We start from the raw sequence: 24590 nt of genomic DNA, 5'->3' as shown, positions 1-24590 counted from the left end.
ATTTTCACAGACCTTTATTATTGTTACACAATTCTGTATCTTTGAAGGTGCGCAGGATTTGCTGGCGCAACATGGCTCCCCTTGTACTTTGGGCAGTGCCTAACATGATGTTCTCCTCAGTACAGTAACAGGATGCTCTCTTTTTATTGAGTGATAGACAGCAGACATAAATCAGCTGAAGCATTAAAAAAGGGGACACACCATATTTACTCAAAGCCTTTGTGGACGATACTTTGACTTCTGTGTTTTCATCAGAGAGAACAACACAATATGGCAAATACATATATATATATATATATACACACACACACACACACACACACATTATATCTTAAATCTTAGGCATTTTCAAAAAATGTTTAAAACCATTATATTTCGCAATACAATATCAGAGATTAATGAAAAGGCCTTTCCAGTAGACCCAGAAATTTGTCTTCTGGAAAACTATACTAATGCAGATTTCAGAAATAAATATGCTCTGCGGCTTATAGAAATTAATCATTGCTAAAAAATGTATCGCGCTAAAATGGAAATCAGATGCTCAAATTCCTATTGGGATTTGGCTTTCTGAAATCAAGAGTTGTATACCACTAGAAAAAAATAACCTGTCAATTAAATAATAATAGTAAAGTATTTTATAAGACCTGGCAACCATTTATTGATTACATTAAGGACATTCCACCTGACCAGATAGAATGTGTAATAAATATAATTCAAACTCTCGTGTCTCTCTTTTTTTTCTGTATAAATGTTCCACAATGTATGTTCTTCATTTGTTTTTGTTATTTGTATTATGTTCATAACTTTTAAAATCTAAATAAAATATTCCAAAAAAACCCAAAAACAAAAACATTATATTTCTAGAATTTATATAAACAATATATATATAAATGTAGTCAGATGTAACAAGAATTGTTTTTCTTCAAACAATATATTTGTTAGAAGAATAAAATTGTAAGAATTCTAGTTTGATTCCAGATTTTGTGGTGAACTCAGGCCATTAAATGGATTTGTTAAATTCTATCAGCAGCACACCTAATTTCATTCATTGAATTGCATAATACATTGATTGCATAAACTCGATAATGGATGGTAGCTGTAAATACAGGGCTTCTTTAAGGAAACCTTTGGTGCAGCTAACACACTGAAGTGCATCAAATCACAATGTACCCTATAAAAACGGTTTATCAGTCCAACCTAAAACAAATACTTTATGTGGCAACAATCAATTTAACAGGCTTTGTAAAAACTATGCTATGTAGGTTTTTGGGATTTGGAGACCTCTCTGGTGGAAATTCATAATTGCATGCAACTTGCAGAAGAACATTTTGTGGGGTCCGTTGTGCTTTGGACCTTCCCTGAGAGCCTGAATCTGATGATGATCATACGAACACATGAAAGAATATTCAGTGAGACAGATGTGAGTAAATTATCTACCATTATCAACACTGTATGGCCAAAAGTATGTAGATACTAGGGGCAGGAATCTCTAGTCACCTCACAATTTGATTCTATTAAAATTCAGAGGGCTGTGATGCGATTATAAAATCATTATCGATGCAGATTTTTTTTCTATACAGGATTTCTATTTTCTCACTGTGTCAGGATTTGGTACTTTTAAAGCAAAGTATTTGTAACGATCCATTATGAATTTACATTCAATATCTTATTTAAAACTGCAATTTCCCCCTGGGATCAATAAAGGAATCTGAATCTGAATTTTATTAATAAAACAAATGGATGTGATGTGGCAAGTGAACTGGAAGGCTCTCATTCACTGCTATTGCTTGATGCACATGAGCTTCTGCCCCTAATCTGCGATAAAATGCAGTTACCGTGACATAAGATCCTGTGGTAGTGGATGTTCACGCAGCATGTTACAGCCGTCCTTCCTGTTTTCTTTAGTGATTTTATAACTTAGGTTTGGGTCTCGTTGTGGAGAGTGGGGCGAGTCAAACTGCAGGTCACTTAGCAACAATGTGTTATTTGCTCCGTAAGCAGCACAGTTGGTTTCCTGGCAAGTTAAATCTGCAACGAGAGACTGTCAAACACTAAAAAGTTGTGAAGATGAAGCTTCTTCTCTTTCAAATATTCCCATTCCACCTTAAATGGTGTCCCATTTACATTCGGTGCCTCAGTCAGAATTTTAGCTAGAGCTAAAAGAGGAAAATTAGAACGAGAAGCTGGAACTTCAAAGAAGCGACTTCTGAGAGACATTTTACAAGAAACTGATCTACTTTAGAGGAAAGGTTTTCAGGTGGAGACGAGAGAAAATCAGCTATAGCTGAAGCTTAAAGCAGAGCAAAGTAAATCTGTGTTTTCATTCATATTTTTAACCTAACTTATACTAGGACATCAGCACACATTGAGACATACTGGACATAAATGTTGTGGCTGCCAAAGTGGTTTGATTTTTATTGAAAGGACAAAATGGCTTTTCTTAACATTTGGGTTGTGACTCCTGACTGAACCTGGCTTTTAATGCAAAGGAACCCAGTCAGATTTCCAGTGGTGTTTTTGTTATGTGCACCTCACAGATTGTCCAGGCACTGCACTTCTGTACTCCTGCACTTCCAGGTTCTGCCTTTTGCGTTCCCTCAACATCATGTTATAAATTAAATATTTAGAAAATCGATTTTTGACATCTGTGAATCGATTCAGAATTGTTCCAAGTCCACATCGCAATGCATCTAAGATTTTTTTTTCTGCACCCCTAGTAGATACCCCTCCTGATTTTTGAGTTCAGTTGTTTTGGCCATACCCATTGCTAACAAGTGTATCAAGCACCTAGACATGCAATCTCTAGAATATTAAAGTCTTGTTAAAGGATATATTAAATGAGTGTATTTAAACATGGCACAGTAATAGGATGCCATCTTTGCCACTGGTCAGGCTATGAAATTTCTGCCCTGCTAGATTTGCCAGTCAACTGTAAGTGATATTGTAAAATGGAAGCATTTAGGAGCAACCGCAGCTCAGCCATGAAGCAGTAGATCATGCAACTCTCACAGTGAGGCTGCTGAGTGCTGAAGTGTGTAGTGCATAAAAGCCTGTCCTCTTTTGTGTCACTTACTACTAAGTTCTGAACTGCCTCTGGAAGAAATATCAGCACAAGAATTGGGTGCTGGGAGCTTTGAGAAATGGGTTTCCATGACCCAGGAGTCATGCCTAAGAGCACTATGTGCAGTGCCAAGCATAGTTGGAATGGTTTAAAGCATGATGCTACAGTACAGTAGTGCAAACAGTAAAGTTTGGTGGAGGAGGAATAATGGACTGAGGCTGTTTTTCAGATATTTTGTTCAGCCCCTTGGTTTCAGTGAAAGGCAATGTTAACGCTTCCCCATACAAAGACTATTATACTTTTATATTCACCATACAAAAATGTTATACTTCCAATTTTGTAGCAACAGTTTGATGAAGTCCATTTCCTGTTCTTGCATGATTGTTGCAAAGCTCCAAAAAGACACATTCCCAGTGACACACTCCAAAATCTTGTGGAAAGCTTTACAAGAAGAGGGGAGACTGTTATAGCCACAAAAGAGGGCCAACTATGTATTACTGTCCATGGTTATGGATCAGGAGGTCCAACAAGCTTATTTAAGCATGATGGTCAGTTTTCCATATACTTTTGGACACTTAGTGTATCCTTCATCCTATCAGCATAATGTTAATTTTGTATTTGAGACCTAAATATCAAAAGCAGAACCTTCTTTTTGACTATGTGCGTGTGAAGTTAATATGTGAAGATGCATGACAAAAAACTCCTCCCAAAATCCTGACACCATACTTACCTTTAAGGGTAGATACCCATGATCAAGAAGGTGGTTCACCTAGGATGAGCCTCAGCCACTGCACTCTAGTTGTACTGACACCTGCGAATTCCCCAAATGTGAGAATCTCAACTGGCTGCCCACTGCTCCGGGCAAGTGTGCTCACTGCCCCCTAGTGTGTGTGTGCTCACTAGTGTGTTTGTGGTGTTTCACTTGACAAATGGGTTAAATGCGGAGGTGAAATTTCCCTGTTGTGGGACTAATAAGGGTCTCTTCATTTTTTTTATTTAAATTTTAATTATTATTACAGGCTTTACAGGGTGACTTGCAGCAATGTGCACAGATCATATATCAGCATGCAACTGACTTAATAATGGTACTTCCTTTAAGGAAACAATGCAAAACAAAATTTAAATTCAGTGAATGAAAGAAATTAAAAAATCTTTTTCAGAATTGCATCCTAAACCATGTCCAGTCAAACTTTTCACTTTACAGCTTATTTTTTATTTACTCCTTTTCTTTCTCCTTTTCATTCTTTTCTTTCTATGCTTCTGTTTTAAACAAAAAAAAAGCTTTTCTGCACAGGTAAATGGCTTTACACTGCACATACTTTTCTAAGATGGTTAAGACCTTTGCACCAGGATATAAGATTAGAAGAAAGATAACTTCATCAATAAGTTACTGTCAACAGTGTAAAAAATGATTCATCAGTTCAACCTTAAAATGTTACTTCATGTACTAACAAGAAATGTACCTGCTTTTATTCAACTGACTGAAATCATACAAAACAAAAAAGTACACATTTTATTTAGATTAACTATTCTAATATTTTACATCAAATCAAACAGCAAAAACACGTCACATCAACTTCTGTCCTGTTCCACTTCATACACTGACCTCTTCTTCTTTTCATATTTCATGCATTTTCAATTATTAGGCCACTTGTGTGACTCTATTCAACATGCAGTTTTGTAATTGAACGTTTTTAAGAGTTTGATTCAGATGCCTTGATGTTAGCGGTTCTCATGGCACTTTGGACAGTGTTGATTACTAATATCACACAAAGGATTACTCATAGGTCGCTCTCAGTGGGCTCAAGTAATGACAATATTTGCTCATGCAGATATTGTAAGTTTTTGTTCTGTGCTGCAATAAAGCTGTACATAATGTCTGAGAGAAAAGCAGCCCTATAGCTATTAACACTGGATCTCCTGTGGACATTGTCACTGTGAGGTGATAGTTCTTTTTTTATCTTGTCACTGTCTTAGGAAACCATTAAATAAATGAAATGGTAACGTTATTAGAGAAAAACAATCTTACCATGGGTACATGCACCTCTCAAAACTGAAAACTAAAGAAAAAGAAGTTATGAGCCTTTGTTACAACACATTTGCTTCTGTACAGACAATGTCTTAGGCTTAACTTTTTCCAGTCTGCCAAAGATAAACTGGCAGAACCCATGTATCAGTCTAGAAATAACTCGTCATAATTTTTGGTAGCACTTTAGTATGCAAGCCTTAAAAAGCTGGTAGCTGGCAGTTAATTAGATGATTATTATGACATTATTAAGCAGTAACTAGGGTTAATCGAGCACTTACCAAAGCGTTTACAATGCTCCTAGCACTCCTTATCAAACTAATAGTTTGTAATGAACTGGATGCTTATTAAAATATTATGGTAACTATTATGGTAAATATGGTAAGTGGTAACTAGAGTGAATTATACATTTTCCAGAGCATTTTTAGTGTATTATGGACCATAATCTTTTACATTTTAGGTGTACATTATTATGCACTTATTAAGCATTATCAAGTCAAGAGCTGATACGTAGCTTACTACATTACTAAGAAGTAACTGGAGTGAATTAACCCTGTGAGTTGTCTGGGATCACTCGCAGGCCCAAAGTTTTACTACACAATTCTATAAACTAACAATGACTGGGCTAGTTTACACGATAGTCCATGTAGTTGCTGAATATTAAGCCTTAGTGTGTCATAAGCCTGGTATTGTAAGGAGTAAACCTTTTCTTAAGAGCACTTGTAATGTTCTCATTGATCCTTACTGAGACTGAGCCAAGACCAAGACCAAGAGTGGGTGAGATCAATTCAAGGCCAAGAAAGATTTGAAATTTCTTTGATGCTCAGTTTTCAATAAACATGTTCATTAAATATTATAGATGCCACATTGATAAATTAATAAATTATATTAGCCTCATGGACATTTGAGTGATGTTTAGTTACCAGCTATTGATTAGTAGTAATAAGCAGCTAGTTAATTAGCCAATTGTTAAGACTTATTAAGCACAATATAAATTATTTATAATGCCTCTTTGTACTGAAGTGTTACTTTTTTGTAATTTTGTTTGGTCTAATTATTCATATGCTCCATGGTAGTTAGTCAGTGGCTTACCTTTGTAAGTAAATGTAAGTATTAATTTGTAAATTAATAAGTGAATGACATGTTTAGTCAATTTGTGTTCCTATGTTAGCCTACAAGCCATAGCCTTCATCCCGTGCTCTTTGTAGTGAGTGACTTTTTAAATGTTGCTTTCTGTACACTCAAATAAATCATTGTTTAAGTCTTGGTGTTGCTTCTCTAACACTTCTGACATATACTTCCTGACAGTTAGGTGTTTTGTCTGCCCTTGTCCACTGTTGGGCTGTAAACCGAGGCCTGGCAAATACAAACTGGAGTGAAGGTGACATAGTGTCCACTCAGCCTATCACTGACACATCTCGGCAACATAAAACATGTTTTCCACTCCGTCAGCACCACGCCATCTGTCACAATGATAGATCTGTTCAGTCACAGTGCTTTAGTGAAGGTGCATTTGACGCAGCACAGACTGCTGGCCTCACGTGTGATTCATTCCACAAAAGGGAGAAACAGAGAACCACAAGACACAGTGGGTACTTCTTCACACCACGAACATGAAGAACGGACTTGTATTCATGGTAAAACATTCTAAACAAGGCCTTGACAAATTTGAAAGAATGAACTCACAAAGGAACAAGAACAGAGAACGCACCAGTAACAGTTTGTGATGTGCTAGTGTCTTTAAAGTCCCTCCAACAGTTTTAAATGTATGTTTGCAATTGCACAACACTCCTGAACTCATTTTACCAGTAATAAGCTAAAATTAGTAGACTAATGGCTTATTACAAATCAATAAAAATAACTACTTCAAAAATATGCATTTTTCATGAACATCTTAAAGACTAGCTAATGAAAATATCGCTGGGCCTTGTTCACCAACTGTTTTTAAGAAGAAATTTCTTCTTAAAACCCACTTATGCCGTTTTTACGAAGATTTTGCCATTCACCTGTGTTTTCTTATTTGGAATTTGTTTATAGGTAAGAACAGAATATACACACTCAAGATCAAAAAGGTGTGAACAGTCCTGCGGTTTAAGAGCACACCATGAATCTGATTTAGACTTTTTCTTAGAAACTGTCTCAAGAACAAATTTAAGAAAAAAAACATCGGACAATACTGGTGAATGAAACCCATTGTTATTTTGCTGGTACAATCCTTAAACACACTGGTTTTTGGTTACTATAACCTTGTCAATGTAACACGATTAACATGCTAACATGTAACATTTACATTCCACCGGACACTAATGCTAGCATAGCACTAGGCTACCTGCTCAGTGCCATTAGCTCACAACAGAACAGCTATCCTGAAGCAGCTCACATTATAGCTGGTGACTTTAATCATACTGATTCAAAGAAAGTTCTCCCCAAATTCTAACAACACATAAAATGTGCTACCAGGGGGAGAAATACATTAGACAAGGTCTACTCAAACATCAAGAACAGTTTTAAATCATCATTATTACCACATCTGGGCCAATCAGATCACTGCTCCATATTTTTAACTCCTGTATACTGCCCCCTCTAAAGGAAATCTCAACCCATCACAAAGACTATCAAGACATGGCTTAAAGGAGCTTCCTCACAGCTGCAGGACTGCTTCGAAAGGACCAACTGGGAGGTCTTTGAGGATCAGGACCTGGAGGAGTACACATCAGCTGTACTCTGCTATATCAAAAACTGTGTGGACAACGATACAGTGGACAAAGACATCGGGGTGTACCCAAACCAAAAGCCCTGGATGACAAAGGAGTTTGCCTACAAAGCAAACAGGTCCACAGAAGACACCATCACCACTGCTCTCCACACAGCACTCACACACCTGGAGCACCAGGTGAGCTATGTGAGGATGCTCTTCGTAGACTTCAGCTCAGCTTTTAACACAGTCATCCCCCACAGAGTGGTGACCAAACTCACACGTGACTTCACAACCCACCTGCCTCTGGATTAAACACTTTCTGACTGACCGCACCCAGTCAGCAAGGCAGCAATTATACAGTGTGATATCACATGAAACAAAAGAAGACAAGATTCTGGAGCTGAAATCAAGGTGTCTACTAGATTTATGATCCATAATCTAGTATTATGGAGCCTTAATCAAGGTGTCTATGGGATTTTGTGAGTTGTACTTTAATTAGAAGAATGATAGCGTGGTGTTTACATGGTCAGTTGAATAATCAGGTAACAGATTACTTTGATAATGATCAGATTATTAGTGTGCATGCAAACATGCTGTTATGGTTCTGTGATAGCTCTGCATGACTCCTGTGTCTCATCTCCAGTTCATCCTCTTGTCCTGACTAGTTTTCATTGCTCTGTGGTCTCTTGCCATCCTCTTTGTTTTTAGGTAGACCAAACCTTGTGTGTTCTGCATAAATCTCATTAAGGGGCAAAGAGCTGAATTTATGAAAATGGCTCATACAAAGTTATTAGTGGGTTGTTTTGTTGGTCGGAAGGAAAAGGTATGTAGCTGAAATAATGAGGATGTTCTGATTACAGACCACAACTGCATAATCACATCACTGACAAGACCTCCGTAAACACTTGTGCTATGCATTACAATAGCTTGTTTGGTGACCCAGAAAAAGTTCACGTTGCCAGGTACTGTAGTTTAAAGGCACAGAGGATTCAAAACATCAAGTTCTACAATTGATATTTGATTATCAGACTAGTTTTAAATTTCTTAATGTTATTTGTCCCAAAGTACCATATTTCTGGTTCTGTATTGAAATATACTGTGGGAATATAAAAGCAATATTAATATTAATAGTAATATTTGATTACATTTTTTCCTGTGTCTGCGTGGGTTTCCTCCGGGTTCTCCAGTTTCCTTCCACAGTCCAAAAACATGCAGTCAGGCCAATTGGACATGGTAAGTCGCTTCTGGGTGTGAGTATGTGAGCGACTGTCTCTGTCTGTCTGCCCTGCAATGGACTGGCGACCTGTCCAGGGTGTATCCTGCCTTCCGCCCAATGACCGCTGTGATAGCACACCCCCCCCACCACCCCCCGCGACCCTGAAGGAGAAGCGGCTTAGAAAATGGATGGATGGATGGATTACATTTTTTTTTAAAGAATACCAGAGGCTGGCATCTCATTATCAGAATCAAACATTAAATGAGTCACTGAAACACATCTGCTGTTGGTGTGTCGGTCCAGCTTTAATTCAATTAACCAAGACAGAGCCAATCTGTTCCTGTGTTTTGAGCTCTTTCTCCACTCATATGACTCACCATGTGTAAAGATGATACACGAATTTGTTAGAGGAGATGAATATTCTCGTGCTGTTGTCAGACCTGTAAAATTCATGCTTTTAATGGTCACCAGGGACAGACCAGCTGTCTTTTCATATATCAGTACAGAAACACTCTTAAAAATCCCTTGATCATCTTCCATGACACTGACCAGTACACTGGTCATTATTTGTTGTGCTGGGTCTAGTGCTAGAGGACACTTGAGAAAATTCAATATCAAGATGTTTCAAATACATCATGGTGTGATGGTATCAGACGATATTCAAGTTAGTGTTAATAAAATTAATAAATATACTTTGATAAAGTTAATGAACCAATGCGTATAGAGTGCTGTTACTCTAATGTGTTATAAACACGATATGGCTTGTTGTGATTGAATTGTTTTGTTCTGTTTCTTCTGTTCAAATGTCACCCCAGAGCATTTTACACAATATTACATCATTGTTTTCAGACCAAGTATGAGTGCATGGTTTTCAGTACTCCCCGATACCATGTCTGATAAAATACTGAGTAACCTAGATAGAATGAAGTGGTTATCAGTGTAAATGAGTGCAGCAGACCTTAACAGTTACATCATTACAGGCTAGCTGATTTGAAAAGAAATGCATTAGCAGCTATGCTGCATTATTTACCATGAATCAAGCAGTGAAACAGTGGGTTTTGGTGCATGTCAGAAAAGCGTTTCATAGTTTTGTTCTCAAACTCCTCATCTGTCTCTTTCAACAATAGTCTATGAAGAACAGTGACAGCAGGAATCACATCTGAGGCTAACGCATCCAAGAAGCTCCCTTGTGGAGTTTATGTCTCAGAGTTTGCTGTTTTATAGGTATTATGATATTTGAGGCTAATTATGTATCAAATACTGAAAAGAAATATCACGGTGTGATGGCATAGATGATTGTGTCTGTTATATATGTTGTGTTTTGCAGCTATTCCTTTATGAAGATCCCCACTAACTGTGAAACTCTCCATGTCAAATTTGGAGATGAAAATTGTAAAGATGATATTTTAGAGTTCCTGCAATAAAGTGCTTAACTAAACACACAAGCATATGGCCTTATAAATAATGGAACATATATTATACATTATTATGTAAACTGACATAATGTACAGTATAATTTTGATCTCAAGTATGTTTATGTATATCAGCACTCATGTTAGGCATGATGTCCAGAGCACAACTTTGACTGAATTTGACTGAAGTCAATTTAACTTCAGTGATAAGTCTTTGAAACAATGAATGGGGAAATGTCTTGCTTATGCTGGTCAATTAAGTTAAATAAACTAATAAAAAAATGCCTGTTTATATAATAATAAGTAGTTTTCATTCTTTCATAAATTAAAAAAGAAAAGGTAAACACTATCTATATGTCTGGAGGCTTAATTTTACAGCAAGCATTGTAAAGCAGTCTTTTTAAAATATTAAGTTATTTATTATATATCATATACATTTGTACAGGCCTGCAAAAGTTTGGGAACCCCTGGTCAAAAAATGCTTTAATGCACCTTTGCACATTTTAATGCAAAATTACTGTTTATGTGCTGAATTTAATACATTCAAAAATAAAAATAAAATGAAATAAAATAAGAGGTGGTCTGTCCAAACATTATGGCACATTTTACATTTTATTTTTATCAATATGTTAAACTCAGCAAAAGCATAGAAATTGTGCACTAAAATGAGCAGAAAATGCCATTTTTAAGCGTGTTCTCTGTAGAGGATATGTTAACTTATTTTCACTTGGAGAATCAACAGAGTGTGTCATTTAATCAAGGGTGTTCAGGCTTTTGCACACAACTCTATATTTGACCAAACCTGCCTGTAAATCTTTGTTTATTAAAGCATGGTGGGTTGTGCTGGGATGAAGTATGAATTTTGAAGCTCTTGCTGTATATATAAGTTTAAAAGTAGTCAGTTGTTCATCCAAGCGATTGTGAATGTGTGAAAATGTTTCGCAGCCCAGATACTCTGACCGGAAACTGATATCTAGACTATATGACTATCAAAAACATGCTCCAAAAAATATTGGAAAGAGTCCCAGCACTATCAGTTGTTTATGTCATACATCAAAACTCCCAAAAGAGATAAAAAGGTAAATATATGTACCACATGTTCTGTTTGGGGAGGAATTTATTTCCCTTGAAGTATACGACAGAATGAGGTTCATATCAACTGTCATCGCTCAACAGCTCAGTGAAGGATACGGGGTGACAAAGATCATACTTATCCAAGCGGCTTTGTGTCCTCAATTTAATTCAATTTCCTGAGCAGGAGGGAAGAGCAGCTCTATCAACACAGAAATCGCACCTCAATCCACTCGGCTCAACTGCTCTTTCTGCTAAAGTTTAAAATTGTGGTGTCTCCTGTTCAGGGTTTTTTAGGCATAGGAGAATGTTGCTTCTGCCCTTCAACAGGCTATGACTCAGACTTTCCTACATGTCCCATGGGCTAGTTTAAGCTTACAAACAGCTGTAAACCTCAGTTAGGATGTTAGGGTAGAAAGTGGTAACACTTTATTAAATGGTCCAATGTAAATTCTGAAATTTAAACTACATACAGCGCTCTCCACTTATATTTGCACCCCTGTTAAACATGAGCAAAACAGGCTGTAGTTAAAAAAACATTCCTTGTATGTAAAAAGTTCTTTATTGCTTATTCTTTTGATCTTTTATTCAAAATATGAACAAAAACCAAGCAATTTAACCTTGATTTGAGGTACAATGGTTGAAAAAAAAACTACATCTAATAAGGAAATAAATATTTTTCTCAAATCTGTGTGTGCCACAATTATTGGCACCCCTTCATTTAATACATTGTACAGCCTCCCTTTGCAGTGATAACAGCTCTGGGTCTTCTCCTAAAATGCTTAATGAGACTGGAGAACACAGGGCAAAAGATCTGAGACAAACTTTTCCCAATCCTTTTTAGATTCTGAGGTCCACACCATGAACTGTCCTCTTCAGCTCATCCCACAGGTTTTTTATGGGCTTTTGAGTTGAGGGGACTGTGATGGCCATGGAAAAACCTTGATTCTGTGGTCAGTGGACCATTTATGTGTTGATTTTGAGGCTTTCTTTGGCTCAGTGTCATGTTGGAAAATCCAAACCAGTTTTAGCTTCCTGGCTGAGACAGTCAGGCTTTGATTTTATTTCTGCTGGTACTTGATGGAGTCTGTCATACTTTCCAGGTATGAATAAACTATCCAGGGCCTTAGGAAGAAAAACAGCCCAACAGTGTCACAGATCCAGCACTCTACTTCACAGTGTGGTTAAGGCAGTTTTCTGCTGGCTATCTTTGTGTCCATACCAAACTCACCTTTGGTGTTTGTTGTTAAAAATCTCTGTTTTGGTCTCATCTCACTGTACAACATAGTCCCCTTGAAAGAACCAGTAATGGCCTGGCCTGGCAAACTGTAGGAGCTTATGTTTGTTGGTCCTTGACCTCAGAGGCCTCCTACTGGCACATATATAAGTGGTGGTTGATTTTGGTTTGGAGACATTCTGACCCCAAGACCTAAATAATATCTTCAGTTCTCCATCTGTGATCCTTGGAGATTCTTTGTCCACTTGAATCATCCTCTTCACTCTGGGTGGGGTCAGTATAGGTATATGTCCTCTTCCTAGCAGATTAACACTTCCAGTCATTTTAAATTTCTTAATTATCAACCTAATAGCACAAATGGCCATTGTCAGCTGTTTAGCTATTTTCTTGTAGCCATTTGCACTTACAATTTTTACTGCAAGTATACATGACACAAGCTATACTGTGGCAGAAACTTGAGATTTTAAGTTGAAGTAAACATTGTTTAATATAAAAGTTTTAACATCATTTTCACATCATAATGATCACAATTTTTTCAGCTTCAGGCATGGAGTAAAAACAGCACCATCCTGCAGATAATCAGGACAGCATGTTTCAGGCATTATACATGCCTCAGCTAAACATTTCTACCATTTCTTAGTCTAATAATACAGACTAATTTACTGCCACTGCCGTTCTCACTGTAGGTTTGTTCTGAGGTGTTTAGTCAGAGCTTTTCCTTTACTTGATGGAGGAAGTAGAGTTTGGAGACCATTATGATTGCCTGAAAGTGGTGTCAGTTTTGCTAACGATGAGTTATTTATATGTAATTATATAATGTTTGACATAGGTAAAGAATTCATTTACATTCTGTATTAACATTTTTGAATCTGAAATGTTTTCTGTTTGTTTTAATGGCAACAAATGACAAAAAGGCAAAAATGTAAACCATGTTCACACAACAGTCATTTTAAATCAAATTGAAATCATATTAATACATATTTTCTACTTACAAACACAAATGTGGTATAGATTGGAAGATTGGAATCCACACTTATGTTTGAATATCTGCTTGTTTCAATGAGCTATGAATAAGAAATTATAAAAGAAAATGCAAGAAGAAGGAAGAGACAAACAGCACATAATCTGAATACTAACCACATAGTTTTCATAATGTTTGAGCATCTGTAGATCATCTAGTAGATCAACGAGTCTCGTTGACGGTCTCATGCTGCTTTAGACACAATGTTTTTCACATTTCTCTTGGTTTTGTTCTGATTCGGTGATTTCTAGATGGTCAGTATTTCAATGGTGCTATTCCAGGCATTTTATTCTCACAGTAGGTCTCTTTGGTTGGTATATATGTAAATAGAGTTGAGCTCTTTTGTGGAATTGCATGTTCATGGTATGTATTCCAGCTTATCCACAGTCACAGGCTGCACTGTTGGAATGAAAGGTGAAATGTGCCAACTTTGAGTCACGTGCAGTCACGTGGCCGTGCTTGCCGCAGACTATCACAAACAAGTTAGCATGTTTCTGCCTATTAAACTTTTCTTTTACACACGGTCAAATGACAGTGTTATCAGGCTGAAAACTGTTGTTTGCACAGCAGATTTCACAAACACAGATGCAGTGAACAGGAAAGAGTCTATTTGCCAGTATTTTCTATAAAAATCTCCACATAAAAAGGATGAGACAAGAAGATTGAAAAGTTTGCCTTTTTTAGCATTAAAAATAGTTGGTGTCAATAAATGTGCAGTTTTTTTTATTGTTCTATTTTTTATTTTTATTTTTTATATTATCAGATGACGCAAGGCAGGGGTGTCCAATCTTGTTCACAAAAGGCTGCTGTGGCTGCAGGTTCTCATCCCAGTCAAGCAGTAGCACAGGGGTCAATTCTACATGGTTTTTCTAACTGCTCAAATGTGCTCCTTCTTGTTTGGAATAAGAACCGGCAGCCACAACAGCCTGTTGGTGGGGAATACCTCTGGTATAAGGCCATTACATTAACACAGGTTTGGCAACATAAGGATTGTTTTTTTATTGATCTAGTCTTCACTTTTTAATGGGAAACTGTATTTTCTAATATCAGTTTGCCATTCCCTAATAATGAAATCCTGCAAATATAGGCAGGTGTGCAATTTTCAGTTAATAACATCTAACAAGTGTGTTTGCCATTATATGACTAATATAAAGTATTCTTTGAAATTTTCTCTCAACAACTCTTATGAATGCGGTGGACTGAATACAGATGCTCTGTTCCTCTGTTCTGAATAGTTGTATTCTGTTACACTCTGACCCTGATGATAAGTAAGGTAAGGTTAAACACATCTGGTGTCGTTCTTGGATACAGATTTGTATTTTTTCTGCCTCTGTACTGCTGCAGTATTTTCAATATAGTTTTCATACATGGCTCACCTGTGAGACCCAAGGGAGTGGTGGCCTGGCTTCAGGAGAGGATTTGACAGAGTGCCAAAGCTCATTAGTAGAGGATCTCTGCATCCACTAACCGGGCCCTCAGATAGGGAAGGAGGAGGAAGCTCTGACAGAGGCTCTGCATGTACGTTATCCTTGCAGACATAATAAGAGTAATGAAGGGAACGGCCAAGGGATGTTCACGTTACTGCAGAGAGCTTCTCTCCCAGGACTCAAAACTGCATGAGCGGCCTCAGGTTACACAGCAGATGTAAAAAATGTGATACATGTATACCTGTGCTTACATTCCCCCCTAGTTCTTCTTGTACCTGTGCCATTTTTACCTTCAGTCTCGTTCTCTTCTTTTTTTTCTACTGCTCCTCCTGAAGACCCTATATGATTGACAACAGTATGTGGTTATGAAATGTCCAAAACGGTATGTTTATATGAATATGATAAAGTCCTTAACTGTAATGTACTTTAATTTTGTACTGATTTAGATGGTCCATGTGCACACACAGTGTATAGTACAGCGGGTGTTTTCAAGTAAAAAAATAAATAAACTACATTTTGACATGACAGCGACAATATGCTAATATATCCTATAAGATTTCTCTTGCAAGCGCTGGCTTGTTTCACACTCGTGGTGAGCCATCTTGAGAGTTGTTTTTGTTGCTGTTGCTGTTGTTTCTGTGCTTTTGTGTGTTGGGCTTCTGCTTCTCAGTTTTAGACACAGCCGGACACGTATCTATGGGAACACACTCTATCTCGATGCCCCACCATGTGGTGCCAGACTGAAGCAATCAATCTTCCGATCCCATCAGGCTGAGCAGAAATCAGATCTATTAGAGAGTACAAAGCAGAAATCCAACCTCCGGCTAAGGCTGTCAACGCAGCCCCGGATAAGAGGAGGGAGAAACAAAATCTAATAATTGAGCCTAAAAATGGCTCTTCATACCGGAAGGCACAGGTTTTCCCAGACACAGAAGAAAAATGAGGATGTTTAGACGGATTACACATCCTCTGGATGTCCTGCTTGACCACACTGAAATGTTATTGAGTGAAAATAAAAAGCAAACTTGTTTATGTTTCATTTTATGACTACAAACAGGTGCATCAATATTTTCCTGTTGCTTGCATGTTTCATACAAACAGCTCAAACATCATTTCTGCTGCAAAGCATCTCAAGATGGTTCTGGAAAACGGCAGTAAACACGCTTTGTTAGAATAGTGAATCAATAGTTTCAGATGTAAAAACTCACAGTTAACTGTTCACACAATGAAAAGCAGTTACCACAGGATCTGTTTTCCATATTGACACTCTGCGCGCACAATTGTCAAAAGCTCTGCAAGGTTTTACGTTTACGTCTCTTCCGGGAAAACTCACTAGAGTATGAAGACGTATGGAACTGTAGGTTGGCCTTGATAACAACAGTGCAAGTAAAAAGTGCAAAGTGAAGTTAACAGAATCATGAATATATGTTTCTCTGCCTTTGCAAACATATATCACAGAAGTATGGTTCAAACATCTTTGGAGCTGCCCTATCAATTCCATCTTATTGCAAGATAGTACATGACTCACATACGGAGTTATAAGGCCATGAAGAGAAGTTGAGACTCTGGCTCAGAGAAGATGTTATCTGGCTCTCATCATGTGTAATTGGTGGATTTGTGTTCTGTCTACATTTTGTGTGAAATTGACCAAGAAACACTCAGGAAATCACTGAGGACTTACCTGTCAAGTCGTAAACCCCTCATTTTTCATTCAGTTGATATCAGAGACTCATGCAAAATGGCATGCATAAAGTTTTCAGCTGCTGATGTTGCTGCATCAGATTTGAAAAGCAGTAACAAAGATAAAAGAGCATCATACTATGAACCATGTCAGCAGTCTCTGAAGATGTGTTGAAGTGGAGGTTGTGATCCACAGCTACTCATCCAGCAACAGTACCTGACATCACTAATGCTCTTATGGATGAAATCAAATCCTCACAGCAATGTTCCAACATCCACTGTGAAGCCTTCACAAAAGAATAGCGACTGTTTTTGCAGCAAAGGGGGGACAAACTCCCTATTATTATGCTTGATTTCAGAAGCTGTTGGATGAAAATGTGTCCACAAACGTTTTTGCTGATTAAATAGTGTATATCACTTGCAAATCACTTGAAGTTTAATTTATTGCAAAATACAATGGTGTATTTTGAATGTAACATCAAATACAGGTCTGCACATCCAGAAGACCTTGCATAGAAACTGTATCATTTGTATAAAAGGTCAACAAACCACAGAACTTAATTTGATAACATCATGAGGAAAATTCCCCATAGCTTTACTGACAGATTAGCTAGGACACTCACTGTATGTAAAACGTAAAATCTGTTGAATGCTGGGTGAAAGTGGAGGGGTGAAAACCTCTTGTCCCCTGCGTATCTCTCCTCAAAGATAACAGATAAAACACATAGCACAACTGTGTCTTGTGTAAAACGGAAACAATAAAAATATTACGTGCCTACAAAGACAAAAAGTTCACTTCCATTTCTGTCAAATATATTTCATCAACATTATTGAACAAAGAAAATGCATAGTTCAACTGAGGGACCTCCTAAACAGGCAGTGACTGCAGTGTATTGCTGCAGGGAAATAGGAGTTAATAAGAGAAGTAGAGACGGCTTCATTTAAAAAATAATCATGTAATATTCATTTGGTGTCGCAGTCCAGCCTTCCCAAATCTGCTCTCAGACACAGCTCAACCAAACACTGGGGAATGTTTAAAAAGTGATTAGAATATGAACATTTGGATTTACTGTGTAGGATGTAAGTCATGAGGTGAAGGCAGAAGTGAATGGGATTTCCCATCAAGACCACCAGATTAAGATGAGATTTATGTTGGGCTTGCGTTTTATTCATGTATGAAGTGTATAGGGTTAGATTTGTTGTGTGTGCCAGCTGTGCAGCAGATTTGATTAAGGTTGGTCCTCCCTTATTGAAGAGCAGAATGAGAGCTCCAAGTCTTTGAAATTCATTTCACCTGTATCTTTAAGCAAGAGACCTACATTCAATCCAAGAGCGCTGCAGTCAGTGCTGCAGTCTGCTGGGTTGTGGGGGCTTTAATACAGGTTAGAAATATGTTTTAAGAGGGTTTCCTCATCAATATTAATATCAGGTTATCCTTTGAAAGTAATAGGTTAAGCGCATGGTACTCAGGTTACCTCTTTATAACTGACCTTTTTCCATTAAGAGTGGAATGTTTGAAGTGTTTATGTGTCATGGCTACATTATGTATATTTTGCCTTTGTCAAAAGAAACTACAAAAATGGAAACTTTATAGGAGATATATTCTTTATTTTTAATGTAAGACAATGTCCAAGTAATTGTGGAGCATTTCTGTTGGCCCATTCATCATGAAATTTACACATGATATAAAGGGAAGCTGCTGTGCTCAAATGCAGAAAAAACTAAGTTTTTTTTGACAGTGACATATTGAATATGCTTTTCATTAAACTTTTTTTTTCTCTAATTTAAACTCTCTGGGCATTTGGCCAAATGGTTATTGGAAGTTTGTGCAGTTATCAGTAGAACAGAGCAGAGCTCTAAAATTACACCTAAAATATACCTTTAGTTGATGCTTTCTTTTCCCTGGTTATCAATACAGGTATAAATGTAATGCAGTTCTTCCTGAAATCCAATTGGGCTAACAAAAATGTCTGCTAAAATCTAATTTACTCACGGTAACTGTGATTTGTGCAGCATATTAAATTATTATAGCTTGTTGTTGAATTAGCAGGGGTAACATTTACCTCAGTATTTCTCTATTATAGAAAAGAAGTGAGTCATTCATGTAAATTAATGTTGGAGGACACAGTCTGCTGGATAACTTAGCATATAAACACAGTACAGGATGTATTTAAATGAATGTGCATTTTGATTGGTGTATAATATGATTGCATTGTCATTCATTTAGCTTTGTTGTTTCGTTAGAAAAAAGATCACAGGTAGATTATACATGTTAAAGAAAGGAAGACAAATGAAAAGTGATGTGTGTACATCCTGAAGTTAGAGGTCTGCAGATCCTTGCAATAACTCACTAGAATGAACGGACAAATCTGATCCATACAATCACTTTAGTTTTCCCCCAGAAAATATATTTTTACAGCAGGAACACAAACTACTCAAACATACATACACATATGTATAATACACTTACATGTGTACACTTAAAGGAATGCTTCAGGAAAATTTTCATTCACACAATTTTTCACTTTTTCACCCCAGAGATAAACCAGATTTTGTTATTTAACTTTGCACTAGAGCTACAAGGCTGTCGTTGCTATCAAACACTAGGTGTCAATAGACACCCAAATCTTTTCTGTAAAACATCCCTAAAACTCCTCTCAACCCACTCAAACAGCCTCCAGGTGTTCATTAAAGTTAACTTTATACTTGATGCGTTGTAAGTAGTGTTAAGGTGCATGCACTAACAATGACATAATCATGTCGCTTCCTAGCCCACATGCTGTGACCCCAAAGCAACAGGTCACAGTGAGCAATCATGCACCTCCCAAAATGAAACATTTGAAGGGAGATTTATGAGCAGTGCCTCTAGAGGCACTTGCATAAAACTGCTATCATATCATATCACAGATGCAACTATAGACACTAACTCTAAATGTGTTCAATTAAGGTTCCCCTGCCATCTGCAGAGTCTCTGTGTGTGAGAGTGTAGATAGATAGATAGATAGATAGATAGATAGATAGATAGATAGATAGATAGACAGATTTATTGATCACGAAGGAAATTTAGGAAGTGTAGTTCAGACTTAAGGTTGTGCAGATATAATACTTGTCTATAATGGCTGATGTTTAGTTAGACAGTGTTTTGTTCATCTTATAGTTTACAGTAAGCCGTACTCTGTGTTTAACCACATCTGTATATATATATATATCTGTATATAAGATCTATGTAATTATACTTAAGACCTAGATACAGTTTGAGCAGGTTGAGATAAATTTTGTGGATGTATTTATAGAAAAGATTTGGGTGACTATTGAGCATTGTTTGTTAACACTATTAACTCCATGTTTAAGTTAAAGACGCAAAATTTGGACATCAAACACAGCTGATCAACTACATCTAATGTAAGTGGAAAATTGTGTATGTTGTGCGAAAAATAAAGGGTTCAAAAGGGTTCAGTGGACAAATGCAGTAACAGAATCACTGTTCGTTTCTTAAAGAGCTTTTCAATTTGTTGGTGAAAAACTATTTGAAGCAACTTGGGGGCAGGTGTGGGCTGGAGGTGGGCACAGGGATCTGGCCCTGTGACCGGAAGGTTGCCGGTTCGATCCCCAGGGCTGATAGTCCATGACTGAGGTGTCCTTGAGCAAGACACCTAACCTCCAACTGCTCCCTGGGCGCCGTGGATAGGGCTGCCCACCGCTCCGGGCAAGTGTGTGCTCACTGCCCCTAGTGTGTGTGTTCACTAGTGTGTATGTGGTGTTTCACTTCACGGATGGGTTAAACGCAGAGGTGGAATTTCCCCGGTTGTGGGATCAAAACAGTATCACTTACTTAATTGAAAGGGGAGGCAAAATTGTTCTTCTGTGGTATCACACCAAATAACCCTTTTGCTACCTTTATTTATTAAGTATATATATATATTTTATTCAACTTAAATTATATGATTTTAAAGAGATCCTTAAAGGACAGCCTGAATCTGTGACGAACACCACAAGCTTATTTTTTTCATATTTTGTCAAGCTTTAAATTAGTACATCCTCAAGTCTCAAATCAACTGTAGTGAGTCCAAGTAGCAAAGAAGAGTCCCTATTTCAGTGAAATGGGTGATTCATGCACTCCAGCATAATCGGTAATTAGAATGTTCACCACAGACTGTGAAAATCATTGTTTTTTACGATGCCTTTAGTTATGAGGTGAGTTCAGCAAATGTAGGACATTAGATAGAGTTGGACAAATACTTTCTATGCTACATTGTGATTTGAGTTTAGATTAAAGAGGCAATCGAATGCAGCCATCATGAGTAACTACCACAGGTATGTTTGCCATTCAACATTTGTTTTCCTTGTCCTGATATCATGGTTTTGGGCAAGGTTATAATCTGGTGCATCCATTTTTGTTTAGTTCCTTTTATGGTAAAAGGAAATTACAGCAAATTTGACAACAAAACAGTGCACAATTCTTTGTAGGCATAAGGTCATTTACTCCATTAAGGGCACTGCGCTACCTGTAACTGCAAAGAAATGCATAATATTGATTAGTGTGCATCTGTAAAATACAGAAGGATTGTGGGAAAAATGAATGGCATGAATTTAAATGAATTTACAAAAGCCAGAAGTCTAGTGTTGCTGCTGAGGGCTGGGATTCTGATCTGGTAATCAGATTACATGCCTTGCTACATTAGCCAATCATCACGGCAGAAAAAAAACATGGAGGAAACAAATTAAGGCATTGTAAAAATGAACACATTGCTTTAAAACGATTGGATGAATTTCAGGAGTAAACTTTAGCAAACACAGCTAACATAGCAGTTGAGCTGTCAATTTAAAATCCATTTGAGAGCACTCTTGAGGAATAATTAAACTTTAAGTGGACACTCTTTATGTATAATTAGGACAGAGATCACTTAGGCTTTATAAAATATATATATAAAATAAATGATTGAGCATTCTACTTTGTCACTACCCGTACAATAACAACACCTCCACAGCTTTGAACAGTTGTACACACACACACACACACACACACACACACACACACACACACACACACACACACACACACACACACACACACACAGAGTTATAATATTATTCATTAAAACACACCCAAAAATGACAATTGCAGAAAATATGTGTTTTGGTAGTGACAGTTCTTAAGTTCTTAAACACAAATTTTTAGACTTTGGGACACATTTACTTAAAAACAATAAGATCTGTTTAGTACACTACTATCTCAGTGAATGGATTGGGGTGGAATAGATCATAACATAATCTTTGTTAGCATGTAGGTGTGAATAAGTAATATTGTAGTTGCTTTTTGTGCTGTGGGACAGCACTTTGAACTAATACAGTAGAATGCTCCATATATATGGCGTGTCATTTTGCTGGACTTTCATTATCTTATTCCGGAAATGTCATATATTCAGTTATATTTGTTCAGTGCTACACTGATGGTGTTTTTAAACAGACTAGTTATGGTAGTGTTCAGTTGGTAGTTGGTGCTGTTTATCTCTGGGTTAAATACAGAACATCCACAAATCACAGAGCATATAAATGACTTACACTTACTCATATTGAGCAGACTGAATATTGTCCACAAGGGGGGAAATTAGCACTAAAATTGTGTTGGTCATTAAAAGGGAGGAACTGGCTTCAGCAACTGTTTGCTGATATGGGAAATCAGAATAATGACACATAGCTATGTTGTGGATGATCTCAGGCAAAAAGCACAAGGGCTGCTATAGAAGAATGGTGCTTTACATCAATCACACTGCATGGATAGTTCAAGACAAAAAGCTCCACCGTGAGGCTGGGCCACTGTATTAAAGTGTTTATTTAAAGCACCATGTCCTGTTGGTGAAACAGTGCCATGTTGCTTCATACATGCAGTGACTTTCAGCCACTGTATACTGGTCAAAAGCATGACATCGAGTTTCAACCGTATAATTTCAGGATACTCACACTTTGATAGAAGAATAAAGGTTTAGAGGGCAAGTACTGCTCTGTCGTCTCTTTTGATCAGAGCTGATAGGGAAGTCTCTTGCTTTCTTGGCTGTGACACAGTAACAAGTTATTTGCATAGCCATGACTAAAACATATTTCAGTCACAAAGGCTTATCATTTATGGACATGTATTGGGTAATTGCAGTGGAGTGAAATGAGACTGGTACTGCCTCACCCTAATTGGATTTCTTATCAGGATATCAAGTATACAAAGACACAATACAATATTGTGGGTTGTGGGTGTTGAATTTATTATGAAGAGCTTGAATATTTTAGTAAGCCCTCTGAATCAAATGCTTCAGGCAAAATGCCACAGCTTATCAGAAGAAATTATATAGACTGAAACGATGCATTGACATACCAGGCACGTAATCTATTTATTCTCCAATAAGTCTGTAGTGTCTTGGTATCTCTTTAACTTTGCTTGTGTTTTATATATAAGGATCCTCAAACAAGCAAAGATTTTAAAAGCAAAGATATATGGGCAGGAAAATGAAGCATGAAGTTAATAGTCTGTTATCATTGATGTTCCTCGTCATAGTTTTTATGTACAATATGTAAGAACAAATTGGCAACTGCAGCTTATCTGCATCTGTTGGTCACAGACACATTTACTGCAGTTGACTGTTCTCACAACCTGTGTATTCTACGTACATATTGACTTGTGGGCCAGACCTGATCTTGTAATGAGAGTGCACACCTGGAAACAACTTGGCAAACTTTGGGTGCTGGATTGTGGAAAAATTCACTGCAAATAAAGATACATCTCTTCTAAAACCAGCCCCCGTACTCCTCTAGGCCATTGTCTTTTAACAACCTTTAAAGGTTTGAAGTGTCTTCACATAAAGTAAAAAGTTACCAGGCATCATGCAGGGAACCTCTTTATGCACCTTTATTTTTAAAAGTCTAGCTCACAAAACACTCTTGCTGGCTTTGCTTTGCTTTTCCTTGGCTAGAGGCAGTGTTTCTTTTTACCACATGTTCTCCGCACAGGTCTACATGCTTAATTGGAGATTCCTAGGGGACTTTCCAGCCATGTTAAAGTGAGGCTAACGACAGTCTTGTCCACTGGACAGTGTTCATGAGCGCACTATTGGCCCCTACATAGCTCAGTCTTCATGAAGCATGGATTGGGTTAGAAGTTTCACTCACTTTCTATTCTCACCAGGTGTTCCCGCTGGGAATTTCTCAGATGTCTCTTATAATGTTAGTGCTCACTGCTAAGGCCTCAGCAAGTCATTTGGTGTTTTTCTGTTTAGGCTATAGAATCATTCAGTAATCATGACTTATAGGTGGATCTCTGAATGTCCTCAATGCTTTTCCCTATACTTTCACATAATTTAACCAGCTAGTATGTCTAAACATTTTGAATTTGAATTTGCTAATTCTGTTGACAATGTGCAACACTACATTTGGGCTTATTTTGATTTTAACAAAAATCATTTTATAGCTGTGTGTCAGAGAAATTTACTGATAAACAAACAGTAAAATTATATAGCCTCTGTGTGTGGATATGCCCTCATCAGTGCAAACAAAACTGCCTGGTCTCATTTAAAAAAAAATTTTTTTAAAGAAAGTAATCTTAGATCTGGAGACATTGGCCTTCAGAAAACGTGGAGAGGGCTCTTTCAGGTATTATGCTTCTAAACTTTGAAACTCCTTTCCACCTTTTAGTAGGCAATCAAGCTCAAGAAACATTTAAAAACAAAAATCTCTTTAACTTAGCATTTAATTAAAA

The 24590-nt window shown here is 37.3% G+C and overlaps 1 non-coding gene across 1 annotated transcript; it reads left to right on the top strand.

Annotated features, from left to right (window-relative positions):
• Positions 1 to 3783: 3783 nt before the first annotated feature.
• LOC119262539 lies at positions 3784 to 3945 on the top strand. Its single transcript, XR_005129736.1, has one exon. It is a non-coding gene; the product is annotated as a U1 spliceosomal RNA (small nuclear RNA).
• The last annotated feature ends 20645 nt before the right edge of the window (positions 3946 to 24590 follow it).

The sequence above is a fragment of the Pygocentrus nattereri genome, chromosome 26, assembly GCF_015220715.1.
Source record: "Pygocentrus nattereri isolate fPygNat1 chromosome 26, fPygNat1.pri, whole genome shotgun sequence".
Taxonomy (NCBI): Eukaryota; Metazoa; Chordata; class Actinopteri; order Characiformes; family Serrasalmidae; genus Pygocentrus; species Pygocentrus nattereri.
This window is presented reverse-complemented; position numbering and strand designations above follow the sequence as displayed.